This window comes from Sebastes umbrosus, chromosome 4 (genome assembly GCF_015220745.1).
Source record: "Sebastes umbrosus isolate fSebUmb1 chromosome 4, fSebUmb1.pri, whole genome shotgun sequence".
NCBI classification, from domain to species: Eukaryota; Metazoa; Chordata; class Actinopteri; order Perciformes; family Sebastidae; genus Sebastes; species Sebastes umbrosus.
This window is the reverse complement of record NC_051272.1, coordinates 23,913,420-23,931,251: the sequence shown is the minus strand read 5'-3', so window position 1 is coordinate 23,931,251 and position 17,832 is coordinate 23,913,420. Positions and strand designations below refer to the sequence as shown.

The following is a 17,832-nucleotide window of genomic DNA, read 5'->3' as shown; positions in this document are numbered from 1 at the left end:
TCCTAGAGCTATGGCAAATTACCCATCCATTGCACCGTGAAGGACACTCTCAGACTGATTTTGTCCCTGAGACACACTTATGACTTCCAGCATTTGGGTGGATGAGGACCAGAGAGGCAGCCACATGTAATACCTTGTTATGTAGTGTTGAGAGCAGTTTGTTTTGAAGATAACGCCAATTTTAACACAGACGTTTCCAAACTTGCCCGGCCATTTGCATGAATACCTGACATGAGCGCACGCACACACCAAGACACACTCATTAAAAAGCACTTCCCATATTTCTGTCACCTTTGCTTCAGCTGTCCACAGAAACAGAATGTCAATAAATGTCAAAGTAACAAGGCACGGTCAGTCATTAATCCTACAGAGCACTACTAATACTCCTCATCACAGTGACGGATTAGAAGATTTACACATGTCTGCCATAGGAATGTATGATGTGTGTATTATGCAATCAACCATAAGACAGCTCTTATGCAACATGTTGGCACATTTCTTATTTTCTAGGAACTCTTTCCATCACCTAACTCTACCACCTTCGATCATCCTCTCACAGGGCTGCTTCATTCGTAGCATTGCCTGGCTCCCTCGCTCTCTGTCAGGTGTTTTCATCCACCCTCTCATCTCACATGGTGCTATTATGTCTCAAGACACAGATGGGGGAGAGTGGAATGAAAGGAGAGGCCTTTCATGGTGGAAAAGTGGGATAGTGTCCACCTACTCTCTGAATAGTCTTGTAATTTCTCTGAAAGGGATCGTGCTCACAGCTGGTTGGGACTGAGAGACAAAATCTGGCCTGTGAGAAGCTTTCTAACACAGTTATTACCAGATGATGCAAAGAACCAGAAGGGCCTTTTCCTCTATGGCTTTGGGATGGTACTGTGAGAAAAGCTGAAAATCAATTTGGGCTGACCCGAATGCTTTGAAGCTTCGAAGCTTCGACCATTGCCATGGTTATCGACCTCCAAATCAGTATTCGAATGCTTCTTTTTTTTATATATAAAAATCCCTAAATAGCCGATGAAATAAGGGACAGCCCTAAAATCAATAATGAATGTCTGATATGTAGTGAAACGACAGTTTCAGTATAGTAATGATTTTTCGGCACTGATTTATTTTCGTTATAGCATTTTGAGTTACCACTATTGTCAAAGAGGAAATGGTTTCTTCTGAAAAGCATGCCTCTCTTCTATCTCTCTTTTATCTAATTAAACAGATGTGGATGTGGTCTTTTTAACCAAAAATCAAATTAAAAAGACAATTATAGTGCAGCAGTGCCACCGCGTCACAAATTTGCTTTGTGAAACCTTTTCCCCAGAGATGATTATAAATTAAAACAAAAAACAGAAGTAGGATAATGTTATTACGTTCCTCTCTGTAACAAACACGGGTAAACAAACTGCATATATTTCTGTCAGACTGAAGCGGAGAAAACTGTGTCAACACATGCTGTGAATACCAGTAAAACAAATACCAGATGTGGTTGATGTGATTCAGTTGAGTTTGTGATCATGTCAAGTAGTTGCGTTCCCCAAATGACTCTCAAAATCCATCAGAGACAAGAGGTTCATATAATAATCTATCCAGATGTAATGCTGCTGTTCCTTCATGTTGTTACTGTAGCTAACAAGATGGGTGTGGAAAAAACACACATCAACATACCTTTGTGGCTGAAAGGGAATGATAATTCGATTTTGTTATCATAGGAAGCTCCCACTTTGTTTTGACATGATACGAGTCCCTGGTCCTAGCAGGCGTTGTAAATGGAAACACCTACAGTATGAGTTCAGACAGGCCCAGGAGAGGCTGTTTGTACAGTATATGCAAGACCACAGGATACCGCCGGAAGGAACATTCCACTCGACGCAAGACAGTTAGGCTCCATAACTCATTTTCTGTTGACACTTTTACAACTGCATGCGGGTCCATAATGGTATACAAAAGGCATACAGTTAATCATAATTACTTCTTCATATTTACAGCTTTTCTCAATTGAAACTAATGTTTGTGACACAGAGGGTGATAAAGCTGTATGCTAAGACAATTCATACAGCTTCATTGTCTTTGCATATAATATACATTACCAGCCTGGGTTCCACTATCAATGTTGGTTTTCTTTCAACATGGTCGAGCCCCTCAGCACCTCCAAGTACATATCAGAGAACCATTTTTAATTAAAAAACAACATAAAATTGAATGAACTTTTGTGCTTTTATCATATTTTATATAAAATAATCAGAGACAATAGATATTAAAAAAAACAACAACAATATCACACTGTATGGAGAGGTTATATCAGTAATAATTCCTCTGACTCATCACTTTGTAATGCTGAATTGATATACTAATATTGCATTTCCCGCTCAATCTGTTTCAAGGTCATGAGTTCAGTAACTATGAGCAGCGAGAGGCATCGGGGATTACCTGTTATTCAAGAGGAAGAGAAGAAATGCTTTGGCACCGGGACAGAAACCTGTTTTCCGTTTGCCTACTATTATTGCATCACATACATTTTATATTACAGTATCTTGGCATGCTTTAAAGAAAAAGATGAAGATGTGTTTAATAATCTATTTCAGAAGAACAAAAAAAAGCCACAAACAGCTGTTCTACTTATTGATTCCTTTTTGTTGTTTTCTCCTCAACAAGTCTTTAGCAGTGATTGTAATTTGTGGGACGAATACAACATTTATTTTAGTTTTATATTCATGGGGTGACATGTTGGCATGTTGTCACTCCATAAACATGACTCAGTGGTTGAGGGAATGTTTGGCACAGAAAGATATAAGTGAAACATTTGAGGCAGCATTCATTTTCATTTTTCCTAAATTCATCTGGGTAGAGGGATATATGATTTAAACTTTGAATGCTCTAGATCATTTTGTGAGTCATTTAGCTTCTCAGCACTTTATTACCTCCACCAAGGCCAAAGGCCTAGGACGGAGGTTATGTTTTCACTGGCGTTGGTTTGTTGGTTTGTTGGTTTGTTTGTTGGTTGGTTTGTTGGTTTGTCCGTTTGGAGGATTACTCCAAAAGTCCGGGATGGATTTGAATGAAACCTGCATTGGCGGAGGTCTGCGCTCTCCGAGTGCACTTCTAGTTATAGACATGTTTTGGCCAACATGACCCAACAACAAAAAAAAAAGTGTTATTGAAGTATTCCAGTACAAATCCAAGTAAGCCCCTTGGCCAATCTTGTTGAGGTCTATGATAGTTAACACATGGATGGGAAACAACATAGACTTTATTTATGAGAGTTTTATATGACGAAAAGATGATTGCAGAAGCAATTACAACCTTCCGCTTCTAACACTTCCTCCTCATCATAGCTGAAAACACATGCGGTGACATGTTGCATATTTTAAAGAGAAGGCTCCCTGCATCAGTGTTGTCAGACTCTATCTCCTCATGGCCTCTGTGAATGACGTCAACTGCACCAATCCCAGGTAATATCAGATTGTGTCGATTGTGTACTCTTTTGTAATTAATCACATAGTCAATATATAATCCAACAATGTAGCCTTGTGTAATCTATCTGCTGCCATCTCAGCTAGGCTGAGTAATATACCTGTAACATAAAAACTGTACTGTTCTCATAATTTGGAATCAGATACTGCTGCCAACGTGTTGTGTTGTCTGGGACTTTCTCAAGCCATGTGTTGACACAACCAGCTTTTTATTATAATAGGTAAGGACCTAGTTCCCAAGTCACTTCCCCTTTATGTTATCTGTATGCTGTTGCCATGGCTGTTCCTCAGGAAGTGACAGTAATCATGTTAGTTTTTTATATGGTATTTTGTTTAAGCTGTAATAGAAAATTACTATGTATGAAGCGATGTCTCTTTGTGCAACAGTGGAAAGTTATTGTCTACTCTGTCTGCATGTCTCATGTAGTGGGAAAGTACTGTGTGTTGATGTTTTACTGGGACACTTTAAAAACAACAAATAGATTTCTATATAATCACATTGTAATATTCTCCTGCAGGCACTCTTCTGTAGACTCTGTGTGACTCTGTATATCCAGTTCTTATGAGATTAAAATACAACAAAGACATTTTATCTGTTTGACATCTTTATTTCAACGTTCATTAGGACTCATCTAGGGAAATTGACATAATGTCCATTACAAAGCACACAGGGGCGCATATGAATTTCAAGAAAAATAATAATAATGATAATAATAAAATCTATATATAACATTTTCCCATAGATATATATATATTTTTTTCATTTTCACTTCATTAATTTTTTTTTTTTTACAATAAATATTGTCAATTAATGCCTTTAATTTGAAACTGAAGACCGGACACAGTTTTATTTCTATTTCAGGGATGGCTTGACACCAGCCAACTTTTGGCGACAAGAGACTCACTAGAGGATGAAGAAGTCGGTTGTCCGTCGTGTCAACATCGACTACTAAATCACTTGTAAGTTGTTTTCACCTTGTGTTTCATTTCCTGACATAACAAAGTGTTACTGTTATTGTTTTTAGTTGCTAAAGGATGCAACAAGTTCTGTAACAAGTGTTGCAGAGCGCGCGCTGCACCTGCTGACTGCTGGATAACCAAGCTGATAAAACCTCAACACACTCTCTGACCCTGTTGTGAAGTTTAAACAAGTTACGCTTCAATTAGTCGACGACCTTGCTGTTAGTAACTTTAATTGGCTTCGTTTCTATGTTAAGTGATATATATATATATATGCCAATATTGTCAAATAGTGGTCGACTATCTCAACTTAGTGACTTTAACACCAAAATATATGTTCAAAATGTAACTAGTTAACGTTGTCTTCCATAACGGTGACTTTAGTAGGTGTGGTTCATTTTAAAAAACTCTAACATCAAGCTAAAGTTACTGGTAAGTTAAAGGAAAATGGCAATTATACTTAATCACAGCAATATGTCAACAACAACAACAACAACAACAACATCATCACATAGGCTACTAAATTATTATCATCATCATCTGCTTGTCTAATTGTGTAACAATATTTGCATTTGTCATACAATTAGCAATTAAAGAGTTTTTCGAAAACTTCTTTTATTGACATTTTTCGACATGCTATACTATGACTTTTTTTATGAAATTTTAAGACATGCTATACTATGACTTTTTTTATGAAATTTTAAGACATGCTATACTATGACTTTTTTTATGAAATTTTAAGACATGCTATACTATGACTTTTTTTATGAAATTTTAAGACATGCTATACTATGACTTTTTTTTATGAAATTTTAAGACATGCTATACTATGACTTTTTTTTATGAAATTTTAAGACATGCTATACTATGACTTTTTTTATTGACATTTTTCGACATACTATACTATGACTTTTGTTTGCATTTTTTTCAACAAACTATACTTTATATATATCATTTTATATATAATTTGTACTGCACACTCAAGTTGTTGGCAGTTGAAGGAAGTATTATTTTCAATTATTTCAAGAGTAGTAGCCTAGTGCATATTTGCTTAGTTTTTGAGAAAACCTTAATTGTACTAGATGAGTAGATTGGTTCATAGTTGGAGGAACTTGACATTTTACTGATTTATGATAATGTGGCAGTCTCTCACCATATCTCTTGTTCTTAATGTTCCTCTTCTCATTGTATTTACTGTAAGGCTGCAACTAACCATTATTTGTTAATCTGCCAATTATTATTATTATAATTGTTTTTAACAGAAATTAATTAATTGATCCTCAAGAAATGAGAAGCTTGAATCAGTGCATGGCATTTTTGCTTGATAAATGATTGAAATGATTCATTAATTATTAGAGATTATTTTTTTTTTCTGTTGATGGACACATTGAGTTATTGTTTCAGCTCTATTCATATATATATATATATATATATATATATTTGTTGTTTTGTTTTTTTACATATAATATGAGCAAAACCTGACTGACCTGAAGATTTAGTGCTTTACCCAAAAACACCCCAGGCAGCAGCCTTTGGGGTGGAGTAGTGTTTATTTACCATTCATGTTCTGAATGCACATTTACAATACTAAGAGTATAGAGATGTTCATTATCATTAGAACATTCATCCATTTGTTTACTATTTCTATCTACCATATATATATATATATATATATATACAGTATATATGCTGGTTATGGTTTACTTGTCTGTCTAGCTTCTGTTCAGTTTTTGTTCTGACACACGTATGAATTTGTCTCTTCCTTTTCTTGTTGGTCCCTGTGGATCTATTGTCTGTATTTTGTTTGTACTTCCTTCACTTCTCCTTTGTTGTTTGTACCTCTTCACTTTTACTTCCTTGTTTTTTTTTTACATCATGTTGTTTTCTTCCCTTTTCTTTATCTTTCCCACGCCAACGATTGACCACAAGTGAAAAGCTCAACTTTTTGAATGGTTGTTGTTTCATGACATCTTCATGTCGTGACTATAAGTATTTCATACATATTTTATTCATGTCTTCGGAAACCATAATCCTTTTCCATTAGTATGTGCGGTCTTCCCTGTCTGATTAATTTGTGGAGTAATTCTTGATCAGATAATGTTTGCGTGAGTAAATGTTTAAGAATGAGGCTGAGATAAAATGCTGTTCTGCAGTATTTTTGTTTTGGCCATCAGCAAAATCTCCTTTATTAGTCCATTCAAATTGATCATTAATGCAAAAAACTCTTAGTGGTATTGATCCTAGTGATAGCTAGGAAATATTATATTTAAACAGCCAAATATTTCTGATTCTGGGAATTGATTTAGGCTTAGTACTGCAGTCAATATGTATTAGGTATTTTCCTGTGTTTTCCCACAATACATATGCAGCTCACTCTGGTCATAATGCTGCAATACAATGAAAAGTCTGACAAAAAGTATTTAGTTGCTTGACCTCTTTGTCCCCGCCACACTATTAAATCCCTCCATGGTGACTCATCTGTCCAGCTGTTCAGCACTAGAGAACATAAAGGCTTGTCTACCAGCTGAGAAACACAGACACACAGGCACACACACACGCACGCACACTCACAAACACTCACTCTTTATCTCACAGTCACTAAATCATTGCACCACCACCACCCTCTTCTCACCCCTTATGCTAATGTAATGACTTTTAGGAACATCAGGATAGTTTAGATTCACTATAGATCAAACTAGCATGGGTAGGATACTTAGATTGTGGCTTTAATATAGCCGCCTGATCTGCCCTTTGAATTCATGAATTCACTCACATCTCAAGCAGTGGCTGTCAGCGATGAATTTATTCATAAACATCTGATACATACAGTGGTAGGGAAAAACTATATCTAGACTACCAGCTCTCTTGTAATATCAAGTATTGAATAGGGGTGTAAGGAAATATCGATACACATGAGTATCGTGATACTGTATCGATTCTCCAAAAACGCAGACACGGCCGCTATTGTGTCTTTCGGAGGTTGTAGCGGCCTCAGTTTTAAAGCTTGGAGTTTTAAGTTTTCAAAGTGAAGGTACTGGCATCATATGAAACTAGAAAACCTAAGGAATCCATTGGTACCAATGTCATACTAGCTTGTTGTGAAGGAGGCTAAATAATGCTCCAAACTTACGCTAAATTTTGGCGAGGAAAAACTGGCATGGCCATTTTCAAAGGGGTCCCTTGACCTCTGACCTCAAGATATGTGACTGAAAATGGGTTCTATGGGTACCCACGAGTCTCCCCTTTACAGACATGCCCACTTTATGATAATCACATGCAGTTTGGGGCAAAAAAACATGCCATTTTTTGCATGCAGTACAAATGTGTTATTTTCACCTATTCTAAAAGGGTGTTTGAATATTTCTACATTTCTGAAAAAAATGCAATATATCTCCTTGCTTACAAGATCTCAATATATCGAATCGTAACCCCTGTATCATGATAGGTATCGTATCGACGAATTCTTGCCAATATGCAGCCCTAGTATTAAATTGCATCATGTTACTTAGCATCATGTAAGTGTAAATGTAGCCCCACATGCTCTGTTTTGACTCTTTTCAGTGTAATACGATAAATAGTCTCACGCAGAATGGATAGGCGAGTGCAGTTTAGTCATTAAAGCGGAGCAGTTTGCACACTGTACGTTACTGTTCCCCAAACTTGTGAAGCTGACTGCTTTCAGTGTCATTTCATGATTAGGTCTAATCTCCAAGTTGCATGCTCCATCTGCAAGACTATCCCAAGAATCTGCAGTAAGACCGCAGCCAGAATGTGCCCATTATCTATTGACAAGCTGATACAGGATTGTTAATCCTCAGGTAGTCCTCTCAATTACAGTTTTAAAAAAAAAATCAATGTTGGAAGCTTAGACTTGTCATTGCGGTCCATGCGTCGGATAATGTCAGCTATGTCACCTTCTCTCTTGCCCCGGCTCATCAGCTATCCTGTCACATTCACACCGTGGAGAGGTAATTGGGCCTCTTTTCACTTGGTAAATGCTTTTCTGAGAATGAGATCTGCGTGCCACAGCTGAAGGAGGGCAATTTACTGGCGCTGTATTACAAGGCAGATGATTGTGTTCAAGTGTACAGTAAATTGCGGAGAAAGTGATAGGTGTGTGATTTCAGTCTGAGTAATAAACCTGTTGTCTAACATTGGTAGAGACTGGATTGTCTCACTGTTCTGTTGGGAATGTACGCTGGAGAGCCTCACTGTAATTTCGTTTACTAGCCTGGGCTGATGCCAGTGTGCAAAAGCACGATACACTGCACATTCATAGGGATTTTGAGACTTGGGGAAAAATAAGTGAAGTTATCGACTTATACAGATAGCTAAAATAAAATGTTTCAGTCTTTGTCTCCTTGTTCAGGATGCTTTGAGATGACACTAACCTGCAAACTAGTGGTTCTGAAACTGAGGAGGACCAGCCTGAAGGTTGGGGTTGGTTAGGATGATGTAAATAACTTCCACTACATGCATTTTCAGGTCTCCCTTCACCCGTCTGCTAATATTGAATCAAATTAGTCAACCTGAAAAGGGATTTCTGCATCATGGCATTTTGCAGATGGTGTGGCTCTGCTGGCTTCATTAGGCCCTGACCTCTGCTGTGCAAAGGGGTTGTTTGAAGGCAGGCGTTTGAGATGAGGGTCATCACCTCTGAATCTGAAGCATGGTGCTGTTTTGGAAAGATCTGGATTGTTCCCTTTGGCTTGTAATCAAAGTGCTGCTCTAAATGAAAGAGTTAAAGTATCTGTGTGGGTCCTGTCATTATTGCGCCATGTGCAGTGATGCGAACAGCGTGCGTGTGATATTGGACTATATGAATAAAATTGGCTTGACTGGATAGCACACCGTTATCACTCTCAACCTCCTAGACAATGGTATTATTTTGCATACATGCCTCTCCATGTAGATCTAGATGTGCTCTGTACTTCCCATTAGCCATTTTCATCATGCTCCACTGTGGTCGGCACAGTTGGTTAAAAGGTTTTCTCTCTCTTCCGATTTATGTTCCACTTAAACCATTTTTGTAATTTGCTGTGCAAATATGATTTAAATATAGCAAGTGTGCTTGAATATGCCTTCACTGACCTCATATGACCCACTAGTTTGCATTGGTCTTTGTACTTGCGCCTTTAAAATAGAACTAGAAGTATCCACAAAGTGAATGACAGCATACAGTCTGCTGTATAGTTGAGATAGTTGAGTGTGGCAGCAGGATTCTGATAATAATGGATACTGGATACTATACTAAGAAATAGAACAGTTCATTTATTTATTTGCTTAACTGTTTTACTATATTTTATTCTGACTGTTGAATTAATGATCCAAGTATTTGTAATGAGTACCCCCTGCTTTTGACCGGTTGACATGAGCATCCTCATAGTAGGCCTAATTACTCACTGGATGACAAATAATACCAAAGAAAAAGTGTCAGACCACATGAGCTAGTATTTCCAGAGCCAATTCCTCAGCAGTCATCAAAGAATTGTCAAAACACTTGGAAGAAAATGCCAAATTCTTGGGATTTTTAAAATATGCAAATGGCATAAATGCAGATTTCTGTTGTGTTTCCCATTAGTGCACTTTATTTGTGCAGCATTAAACCCATAGAAATAAAATGGTCCCAACATTCAGTTGGGATTGTATCAATATGAATTTTAAAGGACCGTTGATATATTTTGCAATAATAAATTATATTATATTATTAGGGCTGTCAAAGTTAATGTGATAATATCACGTTAACGCAAATTTGTTTTAACGGCACTAAAGTTTTAAAGCTAATGAAGGTACTGGTATCATATGAAACCATAACCTAAGGAATCCATTGGTACCAACCATGTAATACTAGCTTGTCGTGAAGGAGGCTAAATAACGCTCCAAAATTAAACACTAAATTATAGAGGAAAATCTGGCATGGCCATTTTCAAAGGGGTCCCTTGACCTCTGACCTCCAGATATGTGAATGTAAATGGGTTCTGTGGGTACCCACGAGTCTCCCCTTTACAGACATGCCCACTTTATGATAATCACATGCAGTTTGGGGTCAAGTCATAGTCAAGTCAGCACACTGACACACTGACAGCTGTTGTTTCCTGTTGGGCTTGAGTTTGCCATTTTATGATTTGAGCATATGTTTTATGCTAAATGCAGTACCTGTGAGGGTTTCTGGACAATGTTTGTTATTGTTTTGTGTTGTTAACTGATTTCCAATAATAAGTGTATATACTCCCAAGTTGATAAGCGTATTAAATACTTGACAAATCTCCCTTTCAGGTACATTTTGAACATAAAAAATGATCAAGATTAGCTAAGGACAGTCATGATTAATCAAGGTAAAATATTTTAATCGATTGACAGCCCTATAGATTATATTATATTAGATTAGATGAATTACATTATATCTTAACTGTGTTTCTGTGGTCAGCCCAACTTCCAAAATTGTCCCCACTATCAAAAAACGTAAGCTATCTAAAGGAATAATTCCTAACCCCTACTGAAAATGAACTAAAATTAAAAAAAATTTAACAACCTACATAAAATAGGAACAAATGAAACATCACAGTTCATCGGTTTGTTATAATATGAACCCTAGCAAGTAACAGCATCATCAGCTGATAAGCAATATACACTGACAAAACTTAAGCGTGATTTTGTGATTTCTTATTGATTTCACCTAATAAATCCACTTCAGCGATAAAAAAGATATTGTGACAAAGGCAAACTTTTAAAAGTGCTTTTGTGGTTCTTGAGTAAAGGGTCATTATTTTATGGTTTTATGGATCGAATACAGTGTAGGAAGGAACTTTGAATGCTCTGTATGCTCAGTATATAAATATCCTAATGTGGAAGTAGATAGGTATAATGTGTGAGTTTGTCAGCTGGAGATAGAGCTGTACCATTAGTGTCACACTGTGCTGCTCAGCATTGTTCCTCTTAGCAAGCAGAAATAGGCTACAGCCAACCTGTTGGGTAGAAAGCTGCTGTGAGGAAGATGGAAATAGTTTGTTCCTTCTTGCAGACAGTTGCGGGATGGAGTCAGGCCCGGTGACCTGTTCCCTGCCCCTGTAACCCAACTCAAATTTACTTCACTTCTTTTTTCTCTGTTTTTCTTTCAGTCCTCGCCTCTTTATATATCCCCTCCCTCTTTATCACCCTCTGCCCCCCAACACCCTACTTCTTTTATTTTCTTCCCCTCTCCGTCTGTGTACAGGGAGTGGTGTTTTGGCAGTCATGTGACTTTTTGTCTGAACACAATTGCCGGTGTTTGCCATTGGCTGATTTTCTTTGAAAGAGCGTTGGTTTCCCGGGTGACGGGGAATGGCGGCACCACTTCACTTTTCTCTGCAGCTGCCCCCACCTCCTCCCCCTCTGCATCGCTCTGAGCCGGTCTCTCTCTGTCACTCTGTGTCTTCCACAGGCGGTGGTGGATCAGGTAGCCCGTGGGCACACACACAGACAGTGACAGGGTTGTGTTGCTCTTCCTCCTCTTCTCCTTTTTCACCGGGCAGGCAGTCACAGAGACCATTAGACTGCAGGAGGTGAGTGAAACAAATGGCCGTGTTTATTGAGATTGAGAAAGGTTTTATTTGTTTCTTGTCTAGTGGAACACATGGCTGAACTTGTTTTTAATACTGCAAAAGTCATTCAAGGTAAAGGGAATATTATTCATTGATTAAACAATGAATTAAAGTTAAATATAAGTTAGTCTTTTTTTATGTGACAGATGCTCTTACTATGGGGCCTTCAAATGAAACTCGTGAGCTCGTGTTTACAACATGGGAAGTCGTGTACACAATATGTTTGGTGTTCAAGTGGTTAAGTCGTGAGAACACCGCTGCTAACAACGGCAATATTAACGTTTCTGTCGGCGTCTAGAAGCCACAGAGTCTAACAATTTAGCAATTCAGCGGGTAATATAATGCAGTAAATGCAAAAGCATAATGACAGAGGAAAAAGATGAGGCAGTTTGGAATATCAACATTTTCCTCAGACATTTACAATTACGAAGAGTTACAATATATGACTAAAATTACAATATATTCACTTATTATGTACCAAAAAATTAACTTCCATGGCATCTGCCATTTCTGACAACGTCAACAAACAAGTCGTGAACTCTGAGCTTTCAGAAACTTTCCACTTACGAGGTTGTGAATACCACAAGGTTGTGAATACTGATATGGACTCTTCTCGTGAACACGGTAAACACGACCCCATTTGAAGGCCCCGTCAGTCTTATTAGTCACCATGGTAACATCATTTGACCTGTTTAGAGAAATGCATACTTACCACTGTGACCATATGTTATAAGTGATATTAACTGATGATGAATCATTCAGAAAATAGTTTACAGCACCAGTATGATCGTGTACTGTGATTACTACTAACTCTGAGACGAATGTTATACATTTGTTATGGTATGGCACTTCAACAACCACGGTTGGCTGGGCATGGCTTTTTAAATGTCCAACAGGTTAGACTATGACCTAATCCATGTGTAGATAACTCAGTCAAGATGGGCCAAAGTTATTCCTCTGCTGTAATAAGAGCTGCACAGTAGGCTTAGTTCCTTTTTTATGTTCCATGAAAGATTCAACAGCTGTGTGCGCTCTCCGCTCCGCTCCGCTCGTCGGGGCACAGACACAGTGTGGGTTGTGTTTGGGAATCGGGCCACTTTGTGAGGATTTTCTGGCATGGTTACCGTCCTGAAGTGGTGCCCTCTCTGCACCCCCCTTGTTGGGCTCCACCAACCAGGTGGTCGCGTCTATATTGGGTTACCGTGGCAACACTGAAAAACAGGCTCCCCGCCCCTCCTTCAGGTGCACTTTATCTGATGACCTGAAGGATCCTTTGCACTCACACTCCCATACACAAACACACACTAGCATCTGTTATAGCTGACACTTGACCCCTCATATAGACATGGGACACATGAAAGAAGAGATTGCCAGTGGCAGAAGTGACTGATTTTGGTGAGAATAATGTCGTCATACATGCTGGGCTGGTTTAGGTTTGCTGATATTTGCTGCTCATATAACCACAGAATGTTAAAAGCTGCATGGACTTGAGTAGTCCCGCCCTATGCATACTTTTCTTCACCAAGTTATCCTCCCCTCAGGCTATGCTCCTGTCTCTTTGTAAGCAATCAAGCCATTTATGTCTGGCTGTTGACCTTAGACCACCTCAAGTAGGTGAGGAGTCTGGAGTCTCATTGAAGACCGTGTTATGTGTAAGGTCATGCATCAGGGGTTGTTAAAATGAACTTATTTTTGAGGCCATAAATTCGACCAGTTTCCATTTGAAGTCTCTTGTCACCTGCAGGCATATATATTTGATTTAAGGCTGCACGGTCAGATGGTGTAGAAATGAAACCATTTTCATGAATATGGTGTTTTAGACATACCAATTGCTTGTCTGCATTGAATGTTTGAAGACTCACAAAGCGAGCAGGAAGCAGGGCTAGAGTGTGTGTCATTGATCCACAGCCTGGTATCGCACAGCTGATGCAACCAGGAGGAAACTGGCGCTGAGGCCTTGTTGTTGCTTCTGACGGGCTGCCATGATGTCACCGCTGCTGACCCGACAGTCCTGACATTCCTGCTGAAAGGGTTTTACGCAGACGTGGAACGGAGTGTGTGTGTGGGAGATGTGTGGGAGAGATGCACAGACTTGCACACATATGGCCTTTGTCTAAACACTGATTAGTAATCTGGCATATCCACCGACACACACATAACGTCATTAATTCAGTCTCATGCCCACTCCAGCACACACTCAGACCCTCTACCACCCCGGTAAAGATGGCGAACGGCAATCTCACCGGTCTCGTTAAAATTCAACAGGTCTTCAAGTGTCCGTACTTGAAGTTCTGGTGAAATCTGTTTTGCATATTATCCTCTGCTTCGAACTAAAATGTCTGTTGTTAGAGTGGTATGATTAGACAACTCCATTATGTACTGGTGTCACCATGTCTTTATGTGTGTGCGTAGGCGTGCATGCATTTCTCTCTGTGTGTGTGTGAGTGCTTTATAGGTCATAATTGTAGCTACAAAAGACTTTCTTTCATACTATAACACAGCTACAGCTTTCCTTTGATCCAGCAAAGCCACTGAAGGAAATAGATGACAGGCCCGGTGCAGTGAAAGCTTTTAAATGCTGTTTTTCCTGCAGGTGTTTGGGTAGCCCTTTCCCCCACACACTTGAGTGGAATAGGCCAATATTGTAAACAGTGTTTCTAAATGAACAGATAAGTGAGGGTGACATATTTGTCTGTACGGAGGACAAATGGAAAAGCATTTAGACTCGACAAACAGATGTAAGAAAACATTTGTCGGACAAACAAACCACAGGCGGAGGCATGTAGACAGACAGACTGGACGTCAGCGAGTGCGTCCGGGGGCCTCTCCCTCGCTCTGTGTGGGGCTTACAAAGCTTTTGTTCACCTCCGACCCCTGACCTGCTTCCACCTGATAGCTCCCCTGTCACTAACTTGCATTTCCTGTGCATCCAGTGGCTTTTGTTTTTTACTGAGATCATCATTAAATCAGTAGTTCCAACCCCCCACGCAGGCTCATATCTCATCTTGCCCGCTCTTTGGTTCCTTGCTCACTCAGTGCACATAGCGTGCCTTGACAAGGATTGTAGCCTTGTGGGTTGGGTCCCCCTTCTGTCTGGAGAAATCCTTAGCTTAGCCAGGACCTGAGGCTCGTACGGAGGGGGTTACTGCTAGTAGCGTCTTGTTGACTTTGACTCTCCTTTGTTCCCCGACTCACTTGCACTTCTTAAGGCCCTGACACACCAACCGTCGGTGAGCGTCCATCGGCCTAGTTTTTTCGGAGTGTCCCGCACCGTCGGTTGGCCGGTAGTTGGCCTTCGGCTGTAGTCTTTGTGGTGTGTTTGAGTGCAATTTTTTTGGCAAAGGCAACGGGAGGTGACGCAGCGGGTGGCCTTCGTCTCTGTTAGTTCTTTGATGTCAACTTGGTGTGTCCCCAGCCTTACATGGGAAAGACACGGAGACAAATGAAAAGGCCCACAGTCAACATCCCATCCAACCAAAAGTTGAGAGCACTACGACAGTCACAGCTTTCTCCCAGTACCAGTACAGGCTGGCTGTAGCCTATTTCCATTTACTGATAGGAGCAGCACAGCGCAGCACAGTGTGACACTAATGGTACAGCTTTATCTCAAGAGACAGAGAATGACTATACATCTAGAAGTAGGATGAAAACAAACCGGCTTCGCTAGAAGGGATGAAGGAAGGATATGAGACATTCTGAGGCACTAGTTAGCTACTTGAAACATGAACACTTGAAAGCATTGAATGACAATGTCGCAGCTTATGATTTAGATCCAAATGTATTTCCTCTCTAAAAAATGCTTTTCATATAGCCCCTCAAAAATACAACACGAGGCTATGTGAGAGGTAGACGTGCTTTTTGAATGGAGGTAACTTAGTCCTGAGCCGGTCTGGACTGGTTCTGAATAAAAAGGGAGAAAAAATGTCGTGCCGGAGTGCGGCCAACGTCCTGACAACTTGGAAGCTGCTAAAAGCCAACCGAGATTCTCTTATTTGCTTTGTTAGTGCGATCTGAAGAGTGTTCAGAGAGGAAAATATAAGGCTGAGGTATTTATTTTCTGTCTTCTTTTCTATCCTGTGTATGGAGGAATGCAAGTTTGTTTACCAGCGGTGTATGTTGATCCATCCTCTCTTCCTGTCTTTTTTTACTTTGTACTCCTCCTGTCATCTCTTCGTCCTCGGGATCACCTTGGCAATTTATTTTCAATACAGCTGTTGTTGTTTGTAAGGAAATGATATAGTGACATGCATTTGCTTCCAAAACATGAATCATCTTCTGAGCCAGGTTTTTCTGGGAAGAAAACAAAAGTCTTTTGTCTGCTCTTGTGCTATATTTACGTCTCAACAGTGCAATTACCTTCGCTGGTGAAAGCCATCTCGCTTGTCATAATGATACACAACGCATAGCTACACTACTGGCGCAACAGCAATGGCCTGACCATAATGAGACAGCAATGCTATACTTAGGCATGTTTGGCAAAAACAGAGCATTGCTACCTTGCGTTGCTTAACATGAGTATGAAAACCGATGTCAACAAAAGTTCAGGATTTCGTAACATGTTTGGGCCTCTGAAAATAGAGCTAACGTAGTCCGCTCTCATTCCATTCACTATCTAGGCTTTAGTCCTGACCAACCCGATGTCCACCTGTTGAAGGCTGTTTTTAGTGAAAGGCTGAATAAATAGAGCGAAAGAGGGATGGGGGATTTCAACAGGGCAAGACGGGAAGGGGTGAGCCGTGGCAGAAACTTAACGCTATTCATTCTTGGTGAATAATGGCCAACAAAGACACTATCAGCATGTATTCCCCCTCACTCTGCTCCCCTCCACAGAACCTATTGAACCACTGCCAGACCCAACCAGTCTATTTCTCAGCCTGAGAGCCATCTTCCTGTCTCGTCTGAGCTGAGTTATGGCTGGCTCGCCTCTCTCTGGACACATTTTATACCTACTATCACTTGTCGAAGTATTAGCTTGGTGATTGAAAGCAGTCAAATAGCTATTCAGAGTACGAAGTTGAGTGCATTTTCAGCCTTTGTGCAACAGGGGATAAGTAGTAAAGAAGTACAAAATTGGGGAGGATTTCTTCTTAGAGCGTAGGTTTTAAAAGCTTTTTAGACCGCGTCTTTGTTTTCTTTAGCTCTCTTTTGCTGAATGCAGAGGGAGGGTTGGAGGAGGAGGAGGAGGAGGAGGAGGAAAGGGGGGTTGCAAGAATGTTTGAGTCACGCAGAAAAAGAGGGATGATATGTGGGGTTTGACAGGGGAGGGTGAGATGAGGGAGGCATAGCAGTGGGAGGTGCCCCGAGGAATGCCGGGAAGGTGTCAGAGAAGTCTGGGAGGCTTTGGACTGATAATCCTCCACATCACATTACAATGCCCTCACCCACCACTGTTTTCAGCCCTGTTGTCTTTCCATCTTTAGACTCTCAAATCCGATAAAGAGGACTCACCACCTCTTAACCACTGCTTAGTCATACAAAAAATGCCCTTAAAGGAACAATGTGTGAAATTTCTGGGGGTATTCAGTTGGTTGCAATCTGCAACCACACCACTAGATGTCGCCAAATCCTACACACTGTCCCTTTTAAATGAAGTTGGTGTGGGTCTGACAATGGACAAGCGCACAAACACTGAAGAATAATAGTCTGTCAGGAGGATCCATAAAGTGTACTTACTCCTCTGCTGCTTTTAAAATGTCACTCCTCCTTGGCACCTCAGGCTTTTCTCACTGTGACCTTTAGTACCTAAGCAGTGAGCAGCTCTCCCCTCACCAGTGTGGTTCAAGTGATTTGTCAGACAACACAGCTCGTGTATGTGCCAAAAG

The 17,832-nt window shown here is 40.0% G+C and overlaps 1 protein-coding gene across 2 annotated transcripts in view; it reads left to right on the top strand.

The window, feature by feature from the left end:
- The first annotated feature begins 4,288 nt into the window (after positions 1–4,288).
- The window catches only part of rassf7a (Ras association domain family member 7a), a 39,164-nt gene continuing 25,620 nt past the window's right edge, over positions 4,289–17,832 (top strand). Inside the window, exons 1-2 of one of the 2 annotated variants that reach the window (XM_037767360.1) lie at positions 4,289–4,430; positions 11,851–11,971. The gene's annotated coding sequence lies outside the window, so the exon portion shown is untranslated. The remainder of the gene's footprint in view (positions 4,431–11,850; positions 11,972–17,832) is intronic. The other variant, XM_037767362.1, reaches the window with a different exon arrangement.